The following is a 20,899-nucleotide window of genomic DNA, read 5'->3' as shown; positions in this document are numbered from 1 at the left end:
TTTGGTGTTAAACTGAATGTGAACACAGATGCATTGAGGTCTTAAGCATGGTATCTGTTCTACTTACTAAGGGTCAGATTCTGTTGCTCACCCTCATTTTGATTCATAACTTGCTCTGCAAGCTGCCCAGTTCTGATCCATTTTAGGAGTTTATAGCTCCCATTACAGTAGTATCTGAGCATCTTAAACTTTAATGCATTTATCCTCTCAACACCTCTGAGAGGTAGGGAAGTGCTATGATCCAGATTTGACACATGGGGAACTGAGGCACAGAGCAATTAAACTGTTTGCCCAGAGTCACACAGGAATCCTGAGGCAGAGTGAGTTGTTGGATCCAGGTCTCCTGAAACCCAGGCTGCTGCTCTAACCACTGGGCTACCCTTCCTCTGAATTTCAGTGAGCTATAACTTAACACAAGTAAGAGTACAGAACTTGGCCTCAAATTGCCTTCAGAAACTGTCCAGAACTAGAAGGCATGTATGTGTTTTACAGATACGTATAATCTAACAGTGTGCAGTCAAGAGATTTCTACCACTGGGCAAGATTCTGTTGCCTCTGGTGCAGGATGCTGCTGCTCCGGTTATGAATCTGCTGCATTAGGATTAAAAGGGAAGAGAGAAGACAAATGTCCCTGTCAAGAAAAGGAGTTCTCGGTTGACCTCTCCATTTGAAGGGACTGGAACCTGCAGCACTTGGTTGTTTGAGCACCATGATGTACTTCAGTCCAAGCTGTTATGAAATGATGATGTAGCTCTTATAGTAATGAATACCCAGTAAATATTGTTGAAGTGATTGCTCTCTGCCAGCAGCAATAACAGGTGTATTGAATAAAAGTCATGCTATTTATCTTCAAGCCTCTAAACATGCTGGGCCCTGATTATTTTAGAGACAGATCTGCCACTCTGTAATCATCACCTACCTTGACATCCGTATTCCTCTGCATCTTTAGAGATGCTCAAGCCTCTTACGCAGTTGGCCCGCTGCTGTGGAACACCGAGAAGATGTTGCTGTCCACCGTCAGATTGGGATTAAGGATTCCTCTTTTCTCAATTTTTTTTCTTGATAGAATCCTGAAGAGGCCAAATAAAACTTGAATTCACCCTGTGCTCTCTTTTAGTGTGTCACATGGCAAGGGAATAATTTACTTTTCAGGCTTTGAGAAAATGTCACAATTAGACATGTTTTTATAATATCAAAATATACAGCTGATTTTCCAATAAAATCTGTTTCTTAACCAGCACAAGGCAGGAATTAGCTTACAAGACTAATTTTGATTTTCTTATAATTATTGTATTACACTTTATATTTTCCCTGCATCAGAAACGCTTCTGATCAGTGACTAAAGTTCAGTATTTTAGCTTCTGTTTAAATAAAGGTGAAACAATTTCTATGAATCTTTAATTCATTGGCAAGTCCTTGTTTGACAGTTTTAAAAATCCCGTAGTTTTTGTTTACCGATGTAATAAAATGGTTATTAAAACTGAACACTTTTTTTAATCTACTCGTTTCAGTTCAGCTTGGGCAATAGAAAACTAAATCCATTTTACTTCCAGATTTTGGTGTTAAAATTGTAAACACTAAGGGAGTGTCAGCTTTTAAAAAAAGATTTTAAATGTGTCCTAAATTCTGTAGAAGTTTGTTTTCATGTCATGCAAATTTTAAGCCAAGTTAGTTGGTCATGTCATTTACGTGCCACAACTGTGTCCAGCTGTAACCTGGAATCACGTCCACCGTCATGGTGTGTCCAACACGAGTGTGTTACTTCCGTTCCTCTGTTTGGTGGGAGGTAGAAGGGGTGAAGGATAGTTTTTGTTCTAAGTTTTGATAAATGCATTCAATTTTGAACACCGCAGATACCAACGAGAACTAACCTTTCAAAAATCTGCTGGCCTGGAAATCATTTGAGGCACAAAAAATGAATCCTGTACCCGGGAACTCGGAGCCAGAAGTTCCAGAGTTCAAACCCTGGCACAGATGCCTTGTCCATTTTAACCTCTGGTCTCTGCTTTCCTCATCTGCATAATAGATCTAATACTTGCCTCACAGGAGTGTTGAGGATTAATTTAGTGTTTTTAAAGTGATCTAAAGTGCCATTGGTACATATATTTTAGTGCTGTCAGCAAACATCTTTTATGAATCACCAATGGAAGACCTGAATGAGTTTCTGTACTTACATAAAAAGAAAAGGAGGACTTGTGGCACCTTATAGACTAACAAATTTATTTGAGCATAAGCTTTTGTGAGCTACAGCTCACTTCATTGGATGCATGAAGTGAGCTGTAGCTCACAAAAGCTTATGCTCAAATAAATTTTAGTCTATAAGGTGCCACAAGTACTCCTTTTTCTTTTTGCGAATATAGACTAACATGGCTGCCAGTCTGAAACCTGTACTTACATACGTGATTTATAGGTAGAACTTTTATGATTGACACTTCTATTTTCCCTTCTGAAAACAGCAAAGGGAAACTTGGGGATGGGGGGCAGAGGATAGTGATTCTGATACGTCTTCATTTAGCTTTCATGAAACCATAACGTAAGCTGCTCCCTAAACATGAAGAATTATATCAGGCTACTTGGTGGTTGTGGCAGAGGTAAGCAAAAGTGATGGTAAAGATTATAATTCACTTACACAAAGAGCCAAGACTTGCTATGCAAGAACACTTAGTCTGCCTGGTATTGGGATGATCTTAAGTATGGTTTCAGTTAGAACTTGGTCTGGTGGAGGTTTAGCAAATACAAGCGCTCTATGAGCGGAGCATTCCACTGGGGAGGGGGACAGCAGTGCAGCTGCGCTCAATAAATCTACATTCTTATAGCATTCTTAGCCCCCTCTCTGAGCAACTTGCTTCTACATAACTTCTGGTCAAGATTTTTTAAAAAGTCTAAAATTAGGCTTCTAAATAAGTGGGCTGATTTTCCCAAAAGTGCTAAGCACTCAGCAACTCTTATTGAAGTCAAGAGGGAGCTGATTGTGCGCTGAACTTCTGAAAATCGGGCTGTTGAGGCAGGAGTCTTATCTTTTAGGAACTTGGGCCTGTGACACCCTGTTGTGGCTTGTAGATAGGCTGCTGCATTCCCCACCAGGCAGTATCACCTAGGACTGAAGATAGTCACTCTGAGATCAGTTGCAATGTTAAGCAATGTTAATGCTCATGAAGACTTGGCTCACGACAGCCAGGTTTGAATACAATAGGCTGAGGCATGGCATTCTTGCCAGACGCAGGTGGAAATGGGCATTTGTCATAGCTGAGGCCATCCTGTCATCCAATAGTTAGAAGTCCAATTGAGCCCCAAAACAGCAAGCAGCTACTGTCAGCACAGGGGGATGTTAACAAAAGGAGACAAGTTCTTTAATCTATTTCCACCTTCCTTGGATTCTGCTTCCTCCAGGTGTTGACCGTGACTGGGCCCCAAGAAAGCTCTGTGGGTGTAATATAGAGCTAGGTGTCATGCAAATACTGATGACTCTGCCATTAGTGTTCTCTCACCTGATCCCCTTCATACAGATGCTGACTAATACAGAGGAGAGGATAGAGCTTCGTGGCTTACTATGACTGAGTCCAAAGATGAATATGGAAATATGGCCATTGTCTATAGACAGCAGGAGGTCATCCACCAGTGCTGTATGTTAACCAGGCCCTGCGTATTGATAGGTGGCATTGGAGATGTTTTGGCTAAGCTTCATTTAGCTCAGGGGTGGGGAAGATAAGAGGTTGTAGGTTGCCCATTACTGTGGTAGTTATGCACTAGATATTTGGTGGTAGCTTGAGGTTGCTAGTGTTGAGAGAGAGTTTAGTACAAGCTGGACTCCTCGATGTTTGAGTGGTTAGTACATTTCACCTTTCCCAGGTTCTGCCAATCATTGCTTAGTTGTGATTCCAAATGTTCTCTCAACACCCAGGGAGCAGGTTTGGCAGGGGTAGTGGGAGGCAATTCATTACCCTGGACCGCCTATCTTAGACATAGTGGTTGGGAGCAAATAAACCACTGGCTGATCTTTGGCAAAGAGAAAAGGAGCAACACTAAACCAAGAGTTTTAAAGTTTCCTCTAAAGCCAACTCTGAGCTAATATCCTGCTAGCTTAATTTTCTGATGTATCTACTTCCACAAGGGCAATGATTCCTTTTTTAAAATCAGGTAAGTGGAAAAATTGTCCACTGTTCAAAGCATTCAGCTATGGGGCCTGTAAGTAGGAAGTAGAGTTGGCCTAAAACGGGCATATTTTTCACACACAAAATTGCAAAGAATTTCAGAACTTTTCAACCAGCTCCTTGCCTCAAATAGGTTAAGAATTAAAATATCCCTGCATGGACAAAGGGGGCGGGGGGAGGGGCATGGTGTGAGGATGGAAAATAAAGCAGCTTAATGGAAGCATCAGGGCAGGGTGTGAAAGTGTTATATTTGCCTTTTTCGTTCCAAACAGGATAGAGCCAAGTGAAACGCATCTGGCAATCAACCAGTCCACAGCACACTGCCCAGCTGGGAGACAGGCAACAGTTTGCCTAAGACATGGGGGCAAACCCCTTTCTCAAAAGCCATGGGATCTTTAATGTCCACATTACTAGAACAACCTAATTGTTTTCCCTAGGGAATGGCTTCAGAAGAACTCAAGACAGCATCAGCCATTCAACAATCACTCTGGTCAAATAGGTGGGAGGGAGGATTTTTTGGACTGAGCTTCCATTGAGTAGATGCTGTCTGTTGTTTGCAGAGGCTAAATAAACAGCCTTAAATATGACAGGTTTCAGAGTAACAGCCATGTTAGTCTGTATTCGCAAAAAGAAAAGGAGGACTTGTGGCACCTTAGAGACTAACCACTTTATTTGAGCATAAGCTTTCGTGAGCTACAGCTCACTTCATCAGATGCATACTGTGGAAAGTGTAGAAGATCTTTTTATACACACAAAGCATGAAAAAATACCTCCCCCCTCCCCACTCTCCTGCTGGTAATAGCTTAACTAAAGTGACCACTCTCCTTACCGTGTGTATGATAATCTAGGTGGGCCATTTCCAGCACAAATCCAGGGTTTAACAAGAACGTCTGGGGGAGTGGGGGGGTAGGAAAAAACAAGGGGAAATAGGTTACCTTGCATAATGACTTAGCCACTCCTAGTCTCTCTTCAAGCCTATTTCCCCTTGTTTTTTCCTACCCCCCTTTTTCATGCTTTGTGTGTATAAAAAGATCTTCTACACTTTCCACAGTATGTATCCGATGAAGTGAGCTGTAGCTCACAAAAGCTTATGCTCAAATAAATTTGTTAGTCTCTAAGGTGCCACAAGTACTCCTTTTCTTTTAGCCTTAAATATGCTACATATAATAGGTCAGCTCTTCAACTTCTGCCAACTGTCCTAGCTCAATTGAAGGGCAAAGGAGCTCTGAAGAATTGACACTAGCTGAGGAGCTGGTCAGTTATGTAGTGTATTTCACACTATTTGTATTTCGTGGATGATTATTGCACAATCACCTAGCAGAAGGGGATGTAGTCAGTCTGAGTGGAGCTCACTTTACCAGCTAGCCAACGCAAACCACTTGCTCCAACAGCAGCAGGTGAAAAAAGACTCTATAAACTGCCTTTGTGCTCAGAGAGGAGGGGCTTGGGCAGAGATGAATAAAATTAGCGGGGTCAAAGATGCATAAGTAGTTTGGAGGCAGTGGGTCAATACATATCAGAGGTTTTTACCCAACAACCTGTGTAGAGAATCTTACTGGTGCATGTGCGCACCAAGCAGGCTAGAGGTGACATGGGCCACACGGTAGCTGCAGGATGCATATTGGATACATACTTCAAGGTATTCAAGAGCGAATGGTGGTTTGTGAGTGGGGAAAAAATGAGCGAGTTGAGCCTTGGCCTTCAGCCAGAGAGGAATGAAGCTCTCTGCCTATAGCTTGGAGAGAACAGCAAGGAAGCAACTGTAGTTCAGCATGATCTATGACTCCTGTGTTGCCCTGGGTTAGATTTCAGACCTACTGGCTCAATAATGTCAGGGGAAGGGACTTTCTGAAGACACTCGCCATCTCGCTACAATGAGGAGGCTCCTCTGAGCCTGCCAAGTAGGGGTAAGCATGTGGTTTAATGTAGATTTCCTCTTCAAGGTTTTATTGTAGGGTTATTTCTAGTTCCTCAGTAGTGTTTGAATAAACTGAAGTAAATTAGTTTACCTTATGGTACCCATGGGTGTGTTGCTTCTAATGTGAAGATAATAAAGAGACTATGAACTAATTTTCTTTGCTTTCAAGACAGACTAAGCAATAAAATGAGTCCAGACAGGCAGGAGGGTGAGGGGAATAATCTTTCCTAATGGGGCGATACAAATGGATGCCAATAGCTGCATAGAACATTACCCCTCAAGCAGCCAATGTGGACTAAACCGATGCTCGTGTGTGAGAGACGTCCATCAGAGTAAATTAGAAAGGGAGCTGGTAATTCGTGACTTCTTGTGCTGAAGTGAAAATTTTCTGTACTATGTTTGAGTCATATGCATGGCCGTGAGTTTTTAATGAAGGATTGCTGCCCATTCAAAATGGTTAAAAATGGTTCAAAATGGTTAAAAAGCTGGTCTCAGGGTAGAGCCGGAGCCATGAGGGGTTTGTGTCATGTAACTGGGGCAGTATGAATGGGTTGTTAATGGACTGGCTGAAGCCCCCCTGTATTAATGGGGGATCCAGAAAGACAATGGGAACCCCAGTGACTGAACAACTGACCCCTGCAAACAGGAAACTCCGGCAGGTAGATCATGTCAGCTCTGCAGGAGGGAGATAAGGACCAAGAGGTGACAGGAGGCTAGAATAAGAGCTGGTTTATGCAGAGACACAGGACCTCACCTGGGACTGAGAGACAAAGAAACAGCGACAAAGAGAAGAAACCAAGATATTTCCTTCAGCAGCATGGCTCAAGAGAGTCTGGCTTGGCCAGCACGAACTATGTCTTAGCTTTTGCTTCTCTGTGCTAAGCTAAGAACTGCCTGGTGCTGTCTTCCAGCTGACTAATAAATCCTCCCCTGTTTTGAAAAGGCTGCCTGGGGTCACTGCAAATACTTACTGAAGTGCATTGGTCCCTGGAGTGTGTGAAAGTCTCTGAACAGGAGACAATCCCAGTGGGACTTGCTGGGCAGCATTCATGGTGTGAAACAGGAGTGCTGGAGCCCAGAGGTTCAGTCTTGGAGGCAGTGTGGTCACGTGGCCTATCCTTAAGGAAAAGTGGGGCCCCCTTAGGTGTCTGGCACCCTGAAGGTGTTTCTCCAAGGGCCTGTTTAAAAGCTGGGATGCAGCACAGATGCAATCGATCTGCAACACCCCTATATTAAGGTTGCCCAATGCTTCCATTATGTTTCTTTCAACCTTTCTTTCATGTGACGCTCCAACACTTCCATGGTTGGCAGCAGGCTTTTGAAATCTGGCTGGGAGAAAACCCTCAGAGATAAGAAATCCAATGAAATTTCACTGAAGTTTAGTCAAGCTATAAACTATTAAAAATTGCCATACCCCCCCACCACCACCACCACCTCCTTTTGCGTTGCCCAGCAAATCTTTGGCAGCAGGCCTAAATAACTCCACCTAATATTCAACACAGCATTGGGCAAGTTGCTTAATCTCTGTGATGTGGTTCCTCGTATGTAAAAGAGAGTGAGTGCTTCCTGGTCTTACAGGTGTGTGGTAAAGATAATACTTGTGAGGTGTTCTGATACTTTGGTGCTGGGTGCATATAGATCAGTGAATGAAGCACAGAGAAGTTCAGTGACTTAACCAAGGTTATACAGTAAGTCTGTGGCAGACCACACAATAGGACGTAGGAGTCCTGTGTTCTAATCATTAGGCAACACTGCCAATAATTCCTGGAAGTGTAATACATATTTCCAACAGAACCATATTCTGTGCTGCTAACCTGCTGGTAACCGTTCTTAGACATCGCAGTTGATCTTATTCCTTGCATATTCATTAACGGCTATCTCAGATTTGGTTTGTAACATTTCTTGTATCAAAAATAACTTTAAGCAAAGATAGTGCTAGTCAAACTCCTGTCCGGGACAGTATTGTTTTTTTAAAAAAGCAGTTATGAGCATGGGGCTTCCCGTAGTTGTTGTTGCATGGGCTTTAACACATTCCAGGGTGTGGTGTAGCCTCAGAAAGGACAGTGTGCCGTGCAGAAGACTGAAACCTGGGTGTCTGCGGGGGAAGCATTTTGGAGTCAGCAGTTTCAGCAGTGACTCACCTGTGCTGCATAAGCAATTGCCCAAAGAGGCTTTTTGCTAAGGAGTTGATGCTGTATTGCAGTACCTGAAGGAGTTTCTTTCTCAACTGCCAAAATGGGCAGCAACCACCTAATAGCAACTATAAAGGAAGTAACAGGATGGTCAGGGCTGAGTAAGGTGAGTCCTCTGTGCGTCAGGCAGACAAAGAACAACTTTATGGGGGCACATAAAGGATAACTTGGGGGGGGGACATGGGGCAAAAGGCATTTTTAGGGAAGTTACAATGTTTTATTCGTAAAAAGAAAAGGAGGACTTGTGGCGCCTTAGAGACTAACCAATTTATTTGAGCATAAGCTTTCGTGAGCTACAGCTCACTTCATCGGATGCATAAAGTGGAAAGTACAGTGAGGAGATTTTATATACACACAGACCATGAAAAAATACACATTGTAAGGAGAGTGATCGCTTAAGATGAGCTATTACCAGCAGGAGAGTGGGATGGGGGGGGAGAGAAAACCTTTTGAAGTGATAATCAAGGTGGGCCATTTCCAGCACATTTCCAGGAGTTAACAAGTACGTCTGAGGAACAGTGGGGGGGAGGAGGGGAGGAATAAACAAGGGGAAATCGTTTTACTTAATATAATGACTCAGCCACTCCCAGTCTCTATTCAAGCCTAGGTTAATTGTATCCAATTTGCAAATTAATTCCAATTCAGCAGTCTCTCGTTGGAGTCTGTTTTCCAAGTTTTTTTGTTGAAGGATAGTCACTTTGAGATCAGAAATCGCGTGACCAGAGAGATTGAAGTGTTCTCCGACTGGTTTATGAATGTTATAATCCTTGACATCTGATTTGTGTCCATTTATTCTTTTACGTAGAGACTGTCCAGTTTGACCAATGTACATGGCAGAGGGGCATTGCTGGCACATGATGGCACATATCACATTGGTAGATGTGCAGGTGAACGAGCCTCTGATAGTGTGGCTGATGTGATTAGGCCCTCTGATGGTGTCCCCTGAATAGATATGTGGACACAGTTGGCAACGGGCTTTGTTGCAAGGATAGGTTCCTGGGTTAGTGGTTCTGTTGTGTGGTGTGTGATTGCTGGTGAGTATTTGCTTCAGGTTGGGGGGCTATCTGTAGGCAAGGACTGGCCTGTCTCCCAAGATCTGTGAGAGTGATGGGTCGTCCTTCAGGATAGGTTGTAGATCCTTGATGATGCGTTGGAGAGGTTTTAGTTGGGGGCTGAAGGTGATGGCTAGTGGCGTTCTGTTATTTTCTTTGTTGGGCCTGTCCTGTAGTAGGTGACTTCTGGGTACTCTTCTGGCTCTGTCAGTCTGTTTCTTCACTTCAGCAGGTGGGTATTGTAGTTGTAAGAATGCTTAATAGAGATCTTGTAGGTGTTTGTCTTTGTCTGAGGGATTGGAGCAAATGCGGTCGTATCATAGAGCTTGGCTGTAGACAATGGATCGTGTGGTGTGGTCTGGGTGAAAGCTGGAGGCATGTAGGTAGGAATTGCGGTCAGTAGGTTTCCGGTATAGGGTGGTGTTTATGTGACCATCGTTTATTAGCACTGTAGTGTCCAGGAAGTGATCTCTTGTGTGGATTGGACCAGGCTGAGGTTGATGGTGGGATGGAAATTGTTGAAATCATGGTGGAATTCCTCAAAGGTTTCTTTTCCATGGGTCCAGATGATGAAGATGTCATCAATATAGCACAAGTAGAGTAGGGACATTAGAGGACGAGAGCTACCAAACCATATGTAGGCATGATTGTTGCCTCAATGTATTTTATCTGATGAACACTCCTTACTAGAAGCAGCATGATTCAATGGTCAAGGCACTTGACTCGGATTGAGGAGACGTGGTTTCTATTCCTTGGCCCTTCCACTGAGCTGGGGGGTCACCTGCTGTACAAGTCACATCTCCTCCCTGTGCCCCTTTGCTCATCTGTAAAATAGGGACCGTGCTTCCTCTGCAAAAATACATTGAGATCTACAGTTGAAAAACCATCAGAGCTGCATGTTGTGAATACTATTGGACTGGGGAGGGGGAGAGCTTCCAATTCAGGATGGCTGGTTGACTGACCACAGGGGAATCTTAAAGGTCCAGGTTTTCGTAAACATTCCCAACTGTTGTATCTGCAGAATGTGGTATCCTCCTTGCGGAGGAGGGTTTGTGCATGGGTATGTCTGTCTTTAAGATGCTGCTATATGCGGGATGGGTTGCAACAGTTATTTCATGCAAGGAGGAATGGCTATGGTGGTAACCTCCAGTATACACTAATGGCCAGTAATATTGGTGTAATCACACACACACTCTGCCTCTTGGTCTGGAAGCTCTGAACCTAGGCACACATCACCCATTTCCTGAAACACGGAAACATTCTTTGCTCCCTACGGGCAAGAGGACCACGCCTGTAAAGTTGTGCTGTAGGACTTGTCTATGCTGCGGGGGGTCTTGCATCAGTCTGGCTACACTGGTACAAAATCCCAGTACAGCTGCACTGCAACCCAACCTGACTTCCACTGGTGCAGCTTACCCCACAGGTGCCGGTGCAAAACTCTCTCCATGTAGGGGTTAACCTCCATGAAAAGCAGCAGGCAGACAGTTCACACAGCTTTTTATGTAATGAAGAAACCTTTATTCCACCCTTGCTGTCACCGTAGAATAAAGGTGTCCGCTCTGCTCAAAGCTAGAGAATCTGCAGAGCTTCCAAGTCAACATACTCTCATCTGCTGGCAATCAGTCTATTCAGGCAATCAGTTCTGAGCTAGCTCCTTGTCCTCACAACTGGCAAAATGGAGCCATCTTTCACAAACGCGAGCACACTCATACGGTACTGCAAGGCCACGGACGTTGTGCAAATCTCACATCCGAGAAACATCAATTCAATTCACGGTTCACCCAGCTCCAGTGTAATGTCTGGCTGCAGCTTCCAAGTGGTTAATGAAGACAGCTGCTCTTCACTGTCAGGGGCTGTTTCTTTCCAGAATCTTAGCAGAACACTGGACTTCATTTTTTTATCTAAATTTTGTTCTTATCTAAAATATGTGGGGCTGGGGTCTCCTGCAAAATGGACTCCAACTTCAGGTGAAGGACCACAAATGACACTTCACATGTGCGGGTCTCCTGTTAGTTTTAAGCATCTGCAACATTGACCCACATTTATTAAATCTCTCATCTTTTGAATGTTTACAGGGGACCCAGTAAGGCAGTTGTAGTGTTGGCTGCAATTTCATCTGCATCTTTAGCAGTTCTGCATCCATTACATTGTTACTTTTGGTTGCAGACCTGTATGACCTGCCTATATTTAAAATGAGTCTAGGAACAGACGATAAATTCTGTCACCTCACACAGCTGACATTTTATGCAGATTCAAGGTGGTTAATTTATACCCAGGTTGTAGTAGCGGTGTTTTGGGTTCACTGCTCTTCAACTAGTGGATTTACAAGGAATAGGTTCCTAGAGGAGACTTGGTCTAGTGATTAGATCATAGGAGTAGAAGGACCGCTGAGTTTTGCTTCTGGCTCTGTCTTCCTGTGAGAGCAGCGGCAAATTATTGAATCCCTCTCTGTCTCAGTTTACTTATCTGTAAAATGGGAATAATAGTTAAATCTCACCTCTGGGCAATACTTAATTAATGTTTATAAACTGAGCTGGGTGGAACATTGGAAGTGGGGGGGTTTTTTGGTTAGATTGGGGGGGAGGGGGTTGTTTTTGTTTGTTTGAAATGTGCCTGCTTGAGTTCACAAAACTTCCATGAAACTGGAGCAGTATTAAAAGACCATTGGGCAAATTTCTGTGGAGCTTTACACATGCTATTTTTTACGACTTAGATGTTGGCAAAAGCTCAAAGCCACCTTCACTTGGAAATACAGCACAGGGCTGCGATGCAGAAGAGCCGAAGTGCCATTCCTACCTCTGAAAAACGCTGCTTGATGCTGTTTTGTACATTTATACAGCACCTCACGAGCTTCAGTTCATTAGGCTTTGCTGCCATTGCCCTTATTTCCCAGACAGGGAACGTCAAGCTCCAGGGAGTCAGGTTCAGTAGCATAGCGAATTAGCTACGGGACAGGGCACCAAGAGAGGTTCTAACCCTGGCTGAGACCGGAGCTAGTCAGAAAAATTTCAACAAAACATTTTTTTTCATCTGAATTTGCTGATTAGTCAAAATTGAAACAGGCCTAGGCCTGTCAATTTCAACTAAATTCCAGTGCAAATGAGGGATGCTTCCAATGGAACCCTGCCTGGTTTGCTGCCAGCTTGCTCACCCAGCTTCTCAGCAGCCTGCATCATGGGTTGCCAGAGCTGAGAGCCTGAAGTCCTGCAAGTCCTGGCTTACATGATCATCACTCCTTAGCAGCCTGGGCTCCCAGCATCCCCCAGTCTGGGGTAGCCCCTCCCTAGGCCCAGAGCAGGGACTCACCGTACAGCTGGATGGAGGACAATATTTCCAGTTAACCAAAGATTTCAACATTCTCAATTGTAATGAAACCAAATCTCAAACTCCTCCATGAAATGGATTTCCATTCTCCACCAAGCTCTGATTGTAACATTGGCTTGGATTATGAGCACAGGTACGTCACTCAGCCTGGGTTCCTTAGCTATCATCTAGGGCAGTGCTTCTCAAGCTATCTGATGTGGGGGACCGGCAATTTTTTTCCCCAATGTGCGTGCAGACCAGCAGCCGATGGCTCGCGGACTGGCACCAGTCCGCGGACCACCACTTTGAGTAGGGAACAGGGGGGCGATATGGGTTCTAACTTCGTTGTGACATTGGCTTGCAGTTTGATCATAAACACATCCCTTAACTTTAGCCTGGGCTTCCCTGTCTATAAATGAAAATAGTGATATTTCACAGGTGTGTTGTAAAGCCAGCCAGGCACAGAGGTGGGAATTAGACCTCCAGATCTTTTCTCTCCCAGTTAATCTTCTAATCAATAACTTTTTGAATAATTCTTTCTTCTGTTTCTTCAACTATTACAAGTGTGAATGTGGGAGCAAAAATGTCCCCATGTCCTGCGATGAGGTAGAAATCCAAACCTTTGGGAGAGGGCAAAATCATACAAAACAGGCAACAATTGATGCATGAATTTTTGTGGACACGGCTTGCCACGATCAGCTAGCTCTATGCTGCAGTCCTCGAGTGGAAAGCAGTGCCAGATCACTACAGAGAAACTGCAGCTCTTGCCCAAGATGAGGTGCTGTGGTGGGAGCCACTGCTAGCTTGGCAGAGTATGATGGGATGGGGGGATGTTAGATAGATAAATTAAGCCCATATCTGGATGCATGGGGATTGCTGCCAAAAAAAAAAAAAGATTTAGAGTTAATTAGAATTTCCAGAAACCATAAAGATAAGCAGATTAGCCCTCAGGCACCTATAAATTATTGTATTCCTGAATAATGACAGGTTTCAGAGTAACAGCCGTGTTAGTCTGTATTCGCAAAAAGAAAAGGAGTACTTGTGGCAACTTAGAGACTAACCAATTTATTTGAGCATAAGCTTTCGTGAGCTACAGCTCACTTCATCGGATGCATCAAGGTGCCACAAGTACTCCTTTTCTTTTTGTGTATTCCTGAAGAAGCAGCAGCTTCATAATCTATCTCTGTAAATGAAGTACTACTTATTACACTTCGCATTCGCCACTGCGTACTAGCTTTTAACGTAAGCAAGTCCCCGTGAAGTCTATATTCTCATGCTGGACCCAGCCACGAGCTGAGCGTCTGAGTTTAATTAGAGCGAAATAATAGCATAGTATAGCAATCTCCAGATTTATAAGCAGGCGTGGTCATGCTGAAAGAGCTGCTTTCATTTTCTACCTTGTGAATGGCACTAGCATTACTGTTTATTCCTCGCGTGGGTGTGGATATTTGTGTAGTGAGCTGGGAATACGGTCACTAACAAAAGCATGGGCATGATTTAAAATGTAGGTGATCACTGTCCGGTCTCCAGTTCTGGTTTGCTAATTCGAATTCGTTCACATGAAAGTAGCATTTGTCTGTAGGCCAGATAAAGCTGGGCCTGTGTACTATGAGCAGGTAAAATTAGAGACGGCGGGAGAGGTGTTTTTCAAAGGGTCTAAAAATGACTTAGGAACACAAGTCTCATGGAAAATCAGTGGGATGTGTGCTCCGAAGACCTGACCTACACACAGGTTTTGTCCTAGTAGCACTGGTGGGTAGGAGGGGTTGTTTTTTTTTAACCAATATAGTTATGCAAGTACAAGCTGTAGCATGGCTACAATTCTATCAGAATAAATATACCTTGTGCTGGTATAATGATGGTGATAATACCTAGCGCTTATATAGCCCTTTTCATCAGTAGATCTCTAAGCACCTTACAAAGGAGGTCAGTATCATCACCCCCATTTTACAGAGGGGAAAATTGAGGCACAAGGAGAGGAAATGACTTGCCCAAGGTCACTCAGCAAGTCAGTAGCAGAGCTGAGAAAATATATTGGTATAAGCACATTTATATGGATATAACTGCATCCACACTCTGAGGCAGATTAAGATTCTTTGGGGCACAAAAAACTTTTGCACAAAACCTACCCCTTGTCACACGGCCCTACTCCTCCTCTACCGTCCCACCCCCCCATGACTCCACCCCCAGCCAGGCAAGAACCTGGAGCCAGACCACGTTAAGAGCTACCCGGGGCCAACAGCACCCTGGGAAAACTTGTATATTGGTGCCCCAGCCATCGTGGGCAAGGTGTCCCCATTGGCCCTGACCTTCATGTGTGGCCCCTGGCTCCAGCAGGCTCACACACCCCCTCCCCCGACTCCCAGGGGCTCCCACCCCTCAGGGCCCTGCTGCCTCCCCCTGTCCCCTCCCCCAGTGCTTAATTTGTATTGAAAGAGGTGCCAAGGCTCAGCCCCAGCAAGCTCCAGTGAAAATTAAGCTCTGGCTAGGCAGCCAGAGAAAGATGTGAACAAAATGAAGAGTCCGAAGAAGAGCAACAAAAAGAAGAGGATGAGAGAACAGGCCCCACGAGGAAAAGCTGGAAGACTTGGGCATGTTTAGTCTTAAGAAAAGAAGACTGAGGGGCATGGGCAGCGGGTATAAGAGGCCAGGGGAAGCCAAGCCTCCCCAAACAGCCTCCCTGCTGCCTTTGGAGCACGCTGCTGCCAAAAGGGGGGGTCCCCTGGCTGTGGCCCCACCTACGCTCCACCCCGAGGCCCCGCCTTGTCCCACTTGTCCGCTTCACCCCAAGGCTCCGCCGCTGCCTGCCCCCACTCTGCCTGCATGGGAGCCTCGTGGGAGCAGGCGAGGAGGCATCCCGAGCCGTGAGTGGCTGGCTTGGCCAACAGGCGGGTGGGGAGGTCTGGGGGAGGGAGCAAAGAGGGGCGAGCAGCAGGTGGAGGGGAACCAGGGGAGGGAGGCGAAGAGACATGGGCAGGTGAGGGGGTGCAAGTGGTGGAGGGGGCAAAGAGGCACATTAGCAGCTGGCGAGCAGGAGCCAGGGGAGGAGGCGAAGAGGCACGAGTGGCAGATGGCGGGGGGGGCCGCAGAGGAGGGGGCCAAGTGGGGCCAGGAGTGAGGCATGGTTGGGGCTTCTCGGGGAGAAGGCTGAGCGGGGGGCAGACCTTCGAGCAGGGCCACAGGCGGCCTCCCCAAATGGAGGAGTCATGCGCTGCCCATGCTGAGGGGGGAAGAGGATAAGAATCTTCAAATATGTAAAAGGCTATTACAAAGAGGATGGTGATCAGTTTTCCCCATGTCCACTGCGGGCAGGACAAGACATAATTGACTTAGTTTGCAGCAAGGAGATTTAGGTTGGAGTTTTAGGAAAAACTTTCTAACTATAAGGATATTTAAGAACTAAAACAGGACAGGGACGCTGGGAAATCCCTATCACTGGAGGTTTTCAAGATCAGGTTAGACAACCGCCTATCAGGGATGGTCTAGGTAGCCTGCCTCAGTGCAGGAGGGATGGATTAGCTAATCTCCTTGAGGTCCCTTCCATCCCAGCATTCATGAGAAGCTATGGGTCTATAATAATCAAACACGTGTCCCTGTCCCATCCCCAGACCTAGACCCACACATCTGGCAGCAGAAGGATTAAGTAGGCTGCTCATAGAAATCTTAGCAATAGCCCGAGATGGGCTGACTTGTAGTAGACGTGCTATCATGAGAGACAGGCTCCAGGGGTGAAGGTTGGGTCTGGCATGGAACTGTTCCAAAGTTCAGCGTGTTCTGAGCTGGAGCATTAGTTTTAGTCCATTGCTATATAGTATACGAAGCTCCTTCCCTCCTGTCAGCTCAGCCTGTTCCCTTCCAAACTATATCTACAAGCGTGCCGCCTTCTTATTTCAACTTAAGCAGCTGTTCTTGTTATTCACATGAGCACTATGAGGGCCACTCACAGTTTACCCACTTATGTACTTACTGTATATGGCCCACGGCAGAAAAATGCATGAGATTGCGGACATCTTTTGCCCAGCTCCTCAAAGATGTTTAGGAGCCTGACGTCACTTGTTTTCATTGATTCCCAGTGGCAGTTAGGTGTTTAAGCACCTTTGAGGATCCTGGCCTTTGTTGTTCGATTTCATTCAAAAATCTTTACTTTTCTTATTAATGAGCTGGTAACTTTCTCTAGGCCATGATCTATGTCTAATATTGGCCTAAACCTGTCACCATCGAGGGGAAAGCCACTTTATTTTTAGTCCAAATGATTTGGTTGCCGAAACTGTGCTGGCACTGAATGATGGCTTGCATTAATCAGTGACTGAATGAAGCACTCCTGGATATGCTCTTGTACTTGTGCAGCATGTTACATTACATTGAGGGACTAACAGGGCAATGGAAAAACATTCCTGAGAGTAACTACTGCAAATGTCTGTAGTGTTTTCCCAGAGTAAAGGGCTTAGCTGCAGCTTGACACATACCCAACCCATCGGAAAGGAGGCCCAAGGAGTTTGTCTTCTTTTCCCCCTGCTCACTGATATCAAACTGTTTGAAGTAAATATAAAAATAGTCCCTTGTAACTTCATGGACAGCTCAAGCTTTACAGCAGCAACAAGCACAGAAGGCACGGCCTCCTCCTGGAGCAGCTGAAACTCCAACGACTTGTGCGACAGTCCATTAGCTGCTACCAATGACAGGCACATTTTGCAAAGGTAAGTTGGTGCTTACGTCCCATCAGACCTCAACCTCGGGATGCTGAAATGAGGGTCAGTGAGAGACAACATGCCTTCGAAGGAGGGACCTCAACTTTTTTATTGAACAGACCACAAGTGCTGACTTGTATTTTTCCTGATGGGTGCTCCACCCTCATTCGTCCCCTTCCCCTGAGACCCTGCCCTCACCCCGCCTATTCCCACCCCCAATCCAGCCCTCCCCCTCACTCTACCTCTTCCAGCCCCTAACCCCAGGGAGGCTGGCCCGCCACGCCCTCCTCTCTGCCCCTCACCCTCCCCTGAGCACCTCCCACCCGCCGAACAGCTGATCAGCAGCCAGCCTCGGGGCTGGAATCAGTGTGGATGGAGGGTGCTGAGCACCCCCTATTCTTTTTCCTTGGGTGCTTGAGCCCCAGAGCACCCACAGAGTCAGTGGCGATGGAACAGACTGTTTTATTAACTATATGTACGAACATAGCACTAGCCTGGCACCTATTCTAATATGTGGTTTTATGCACTGAAAACATACTTTATATAGGAAGCAACTATTTACAATAAAATTAAAAAAAGAATGTGCTCTAAGGCTCATAGAGACTGTGTTTTGTGTCATAGATCTCCTGTCCAGATACCCACCCATCCTCCACGGAGACGTGGAGGTGACGGGCAGCGCCTGGCAGGTGGCGGTACCTTAGCTGAGTATTGCCGCACACGCCAGCTGAGGGCTTTTTTTAAAAAAAATGTCCATTTCTTGGTGGTCAGATCTTGGGCTTTTTTTTTGCTCCCTCCTGCCAACTTTCCCCAGTTTTTTCTAACGAGCAAGGTGAGTGGGGAGGGGAGCCCCTCTCGACCCACTGTGAACGCAAAGGCTTCGGCAGAGCAGAACTGGGACGTGAGGGATGGTTAGAGACTCATGCCAGAACAACTGTATTCCTCCCACCCTCACCCCATTTCTCACAGGGATGCGACAGGCTCAGCAGTGGCATTATAATAAACACTGCCGGCGGGACTGCTGGCACCGCTGGAACGTGGCATTGCCTAATGCTAAAGTGTGACACAACAGCCACTAGATCAGCTGCCAGGCAAAGCTTCAGCAAGCCAGCACCAAGGTTACGAATAGGAATCCAATTAGGAGCCCTACTAGCCCATTGCTGAGGCCCTGCCACGGACTTCCTGTCTGAACTCAGACAAGTCACCGCCACCATCCAGTGCCTCAGTTTCCCAGCCCATCCTTTGTCTGGTTTGGCTCTTTCCATGCAAGTTCCTCAGGGCAAGGCCCATCTCTGACCACACTTGTGTTCACACCCAGCGCAATGCTACTAGTACCACAGCCTGCAGCAGAGCCGGCCCCGTTTTGCAGCCTGCCATTGGCCACTCTCAGCCCCTGCTGATGTCGCTGCGTCCAGCTCAGCCTCATGACCCCAGCTGGCAGCTTGTTATGCTACTGCAAAGACACGGCCTTGGCCGTAATGTTTCTACGCTGCCTATTTGATGAAGTTTGCGCCCTTTTTGTCCCAGCGCCGCCTCTCACTTGGTGGCAGACGCAGGCACCTGTCAGCTTGAACTGGAAGTGAAAAATGCCCCTTGTGCCTGCAGCAGCAAGAGCCGGCTGAAAGGGCACGCTAGATAATTGCCAAATAGATGGGTTTTTCCCGGTTGCTAAACGTGAAGCAGATGTTTTCGTCACAGCAGAAAGTGGCGCAATGGGGCCATCTAGTGGCTGGTTGCCTTGGCCACAGGCGTATCAGCTGACCGCAAACAAGCAGCAGCTTGTTGAGTTGGAAAGTGCCATTTTTATATAGAAACTTTTCAGAGTGGACTCATAGTTTGGTTTAAAAGGTTTTTGCTTCAAAAGTAACATCCTATTTAACTAACTCAAGGAGGCTCCTAGTTCTCTGGGCTCTACTGTTAGTGACTTCATTGGATATGGTACGAAAACCTTGGATTGGAGTCCATTGTCAGAATGATCTGAGCATCAGTAGAGATTTCCTCCCAGTGAGACCTGCCAGACTATGGAATCGCTGCCCAAGGAAAATGGTGAAAGCCCCTTTGGTAGGCCCGCGTAATACTTGGAATGGGCAACTCATCAGAATGTACACTGTAAGAAACAATCTGGGGTAGGACTAATTGGGTGCTAAGTCTGTTCCATCTCCGGTTTCCAGGCAGTTACAACAAGGTGAGACACTTTTTAAAAACATCTTATTAGACAGAGGGGATAGGATTGGCAGGGAAGGGGGCATTAGCTCCAGCTCAGAAACAGGAGAAATATCAACCTACCTGGTTTCGGAGATCATAGCTATGTGGCTGAACAGCCAGGATATCTGGCTTCCACTCCTTCAACTGGTGTTTGACAATGTCACTTAAACCTTCCTGGCTGTCTCTCTGCTAGGCTTTTTACTAAGAACATTCATATTATTGTAGCTCTAGGGGTAGCAAAGATGAGGTGAGGTTAGGTGAGACAGCAGTCCAGGCATTCACCAACACTTTAACCACTACCTCAACTCCACCCACCTGCTCAGAGGCGATCTACAGAACACAGTGGTATTAACACCAGCTGGCACACACAGTTCTGTTCAGATGAGTGAGAAAGTTGTCAGAACAAAACCTTACTGAAGACAAGGTTTGTCAGTTTCTGCCAGCTGTAAAATAGATTGAGATCATGCAGCTGGAAGGGACCATATCTTTTATAAATTGCCAGTGATGGAGATTTCACTACAACCCTTGGTAAATTATTCCAATGCGTCATTACTATCTGTTGAAAATTTGCACCTTATTTCTTGTCTGAATTTGTCTGGCTTCCAGCCATTGGATCACATTCTACCTGTGTGTGCTAGATTGAAGAGCCTATTATCAAAGTTTTGTTCCCCATGTAGGTACTTATAGACTGTGATCAGTGAAGGATAATGCTCTTCATCTATGTCGCGCTCTTGGGGGAATTCAATTTTTAATGTCTGTAAAGCACTTGGAAGCTGTGAAATAAAACTCTCTTTTAATCTAAAACGTAACAGCCGTCCTGGATTGGAGATCATTGTTTAAGGCCGATATTTTTGTTTCATTACCATATTTGCAGAAGCTGAGCAGTAATATTGTCCCAGAGCTGCATCCATCCTGACTAGAACTCTGCAGTGAAATGAGCCATTTCATTTGAAGCAATGACTGCATTCTCCCAAGAGTTGTACTGCTTGATTGCACAGTATTCAACCAGCAGGTGATTAGAGTGCCTGCCTTTTTTATTATGGTGCCATCAAACTCAGAAGCTGCTGCAGACCAAGGGGAGCTATATAGGGAGGACTTGTGCTCAGTCTTAGTAGAGCTCCAGCAAAATGGATCAAATGGCACAAAAGGATCATTTTGAAAAAAATCTAAGGCTGCAGGTATTCGTTTCTGGCATCTCTGAATGTCAAACCCACCCCCACAAAACCACAGTGAGCTGGTTTGACATTCAAACACTTTTATTGTCACGAGTATGCAACTTGTTTCTAAAAATCAGCAAGGAGGGAGGCTTCTCTGGCTCCACCCTCTTGTGTCTTCTGGGGTGGGGGGGTGGAGAGAGACACAAGAGACACCCTCTCCCCTCCACTCTGATAAG

This window comes from Lepidochelys kempii, chromosome 5 (assembly GCF_965140285.1).
Source record: "Lepidochelys kempii isolate rLepKem1 chromosome 5, rLepKem1.hap1, whole genome shotgun sequence".
Lineage (NCBI taxonomy): Eukaryota > Metazoa > Chordata > Testudines > Cheloniidae > Lepidochelys > Lepidochelys kempii.
The sequence above is the reverse complement of the archived record's forward strand: the minus strand, read 5'-3'. Positions refer to the sequence as shown.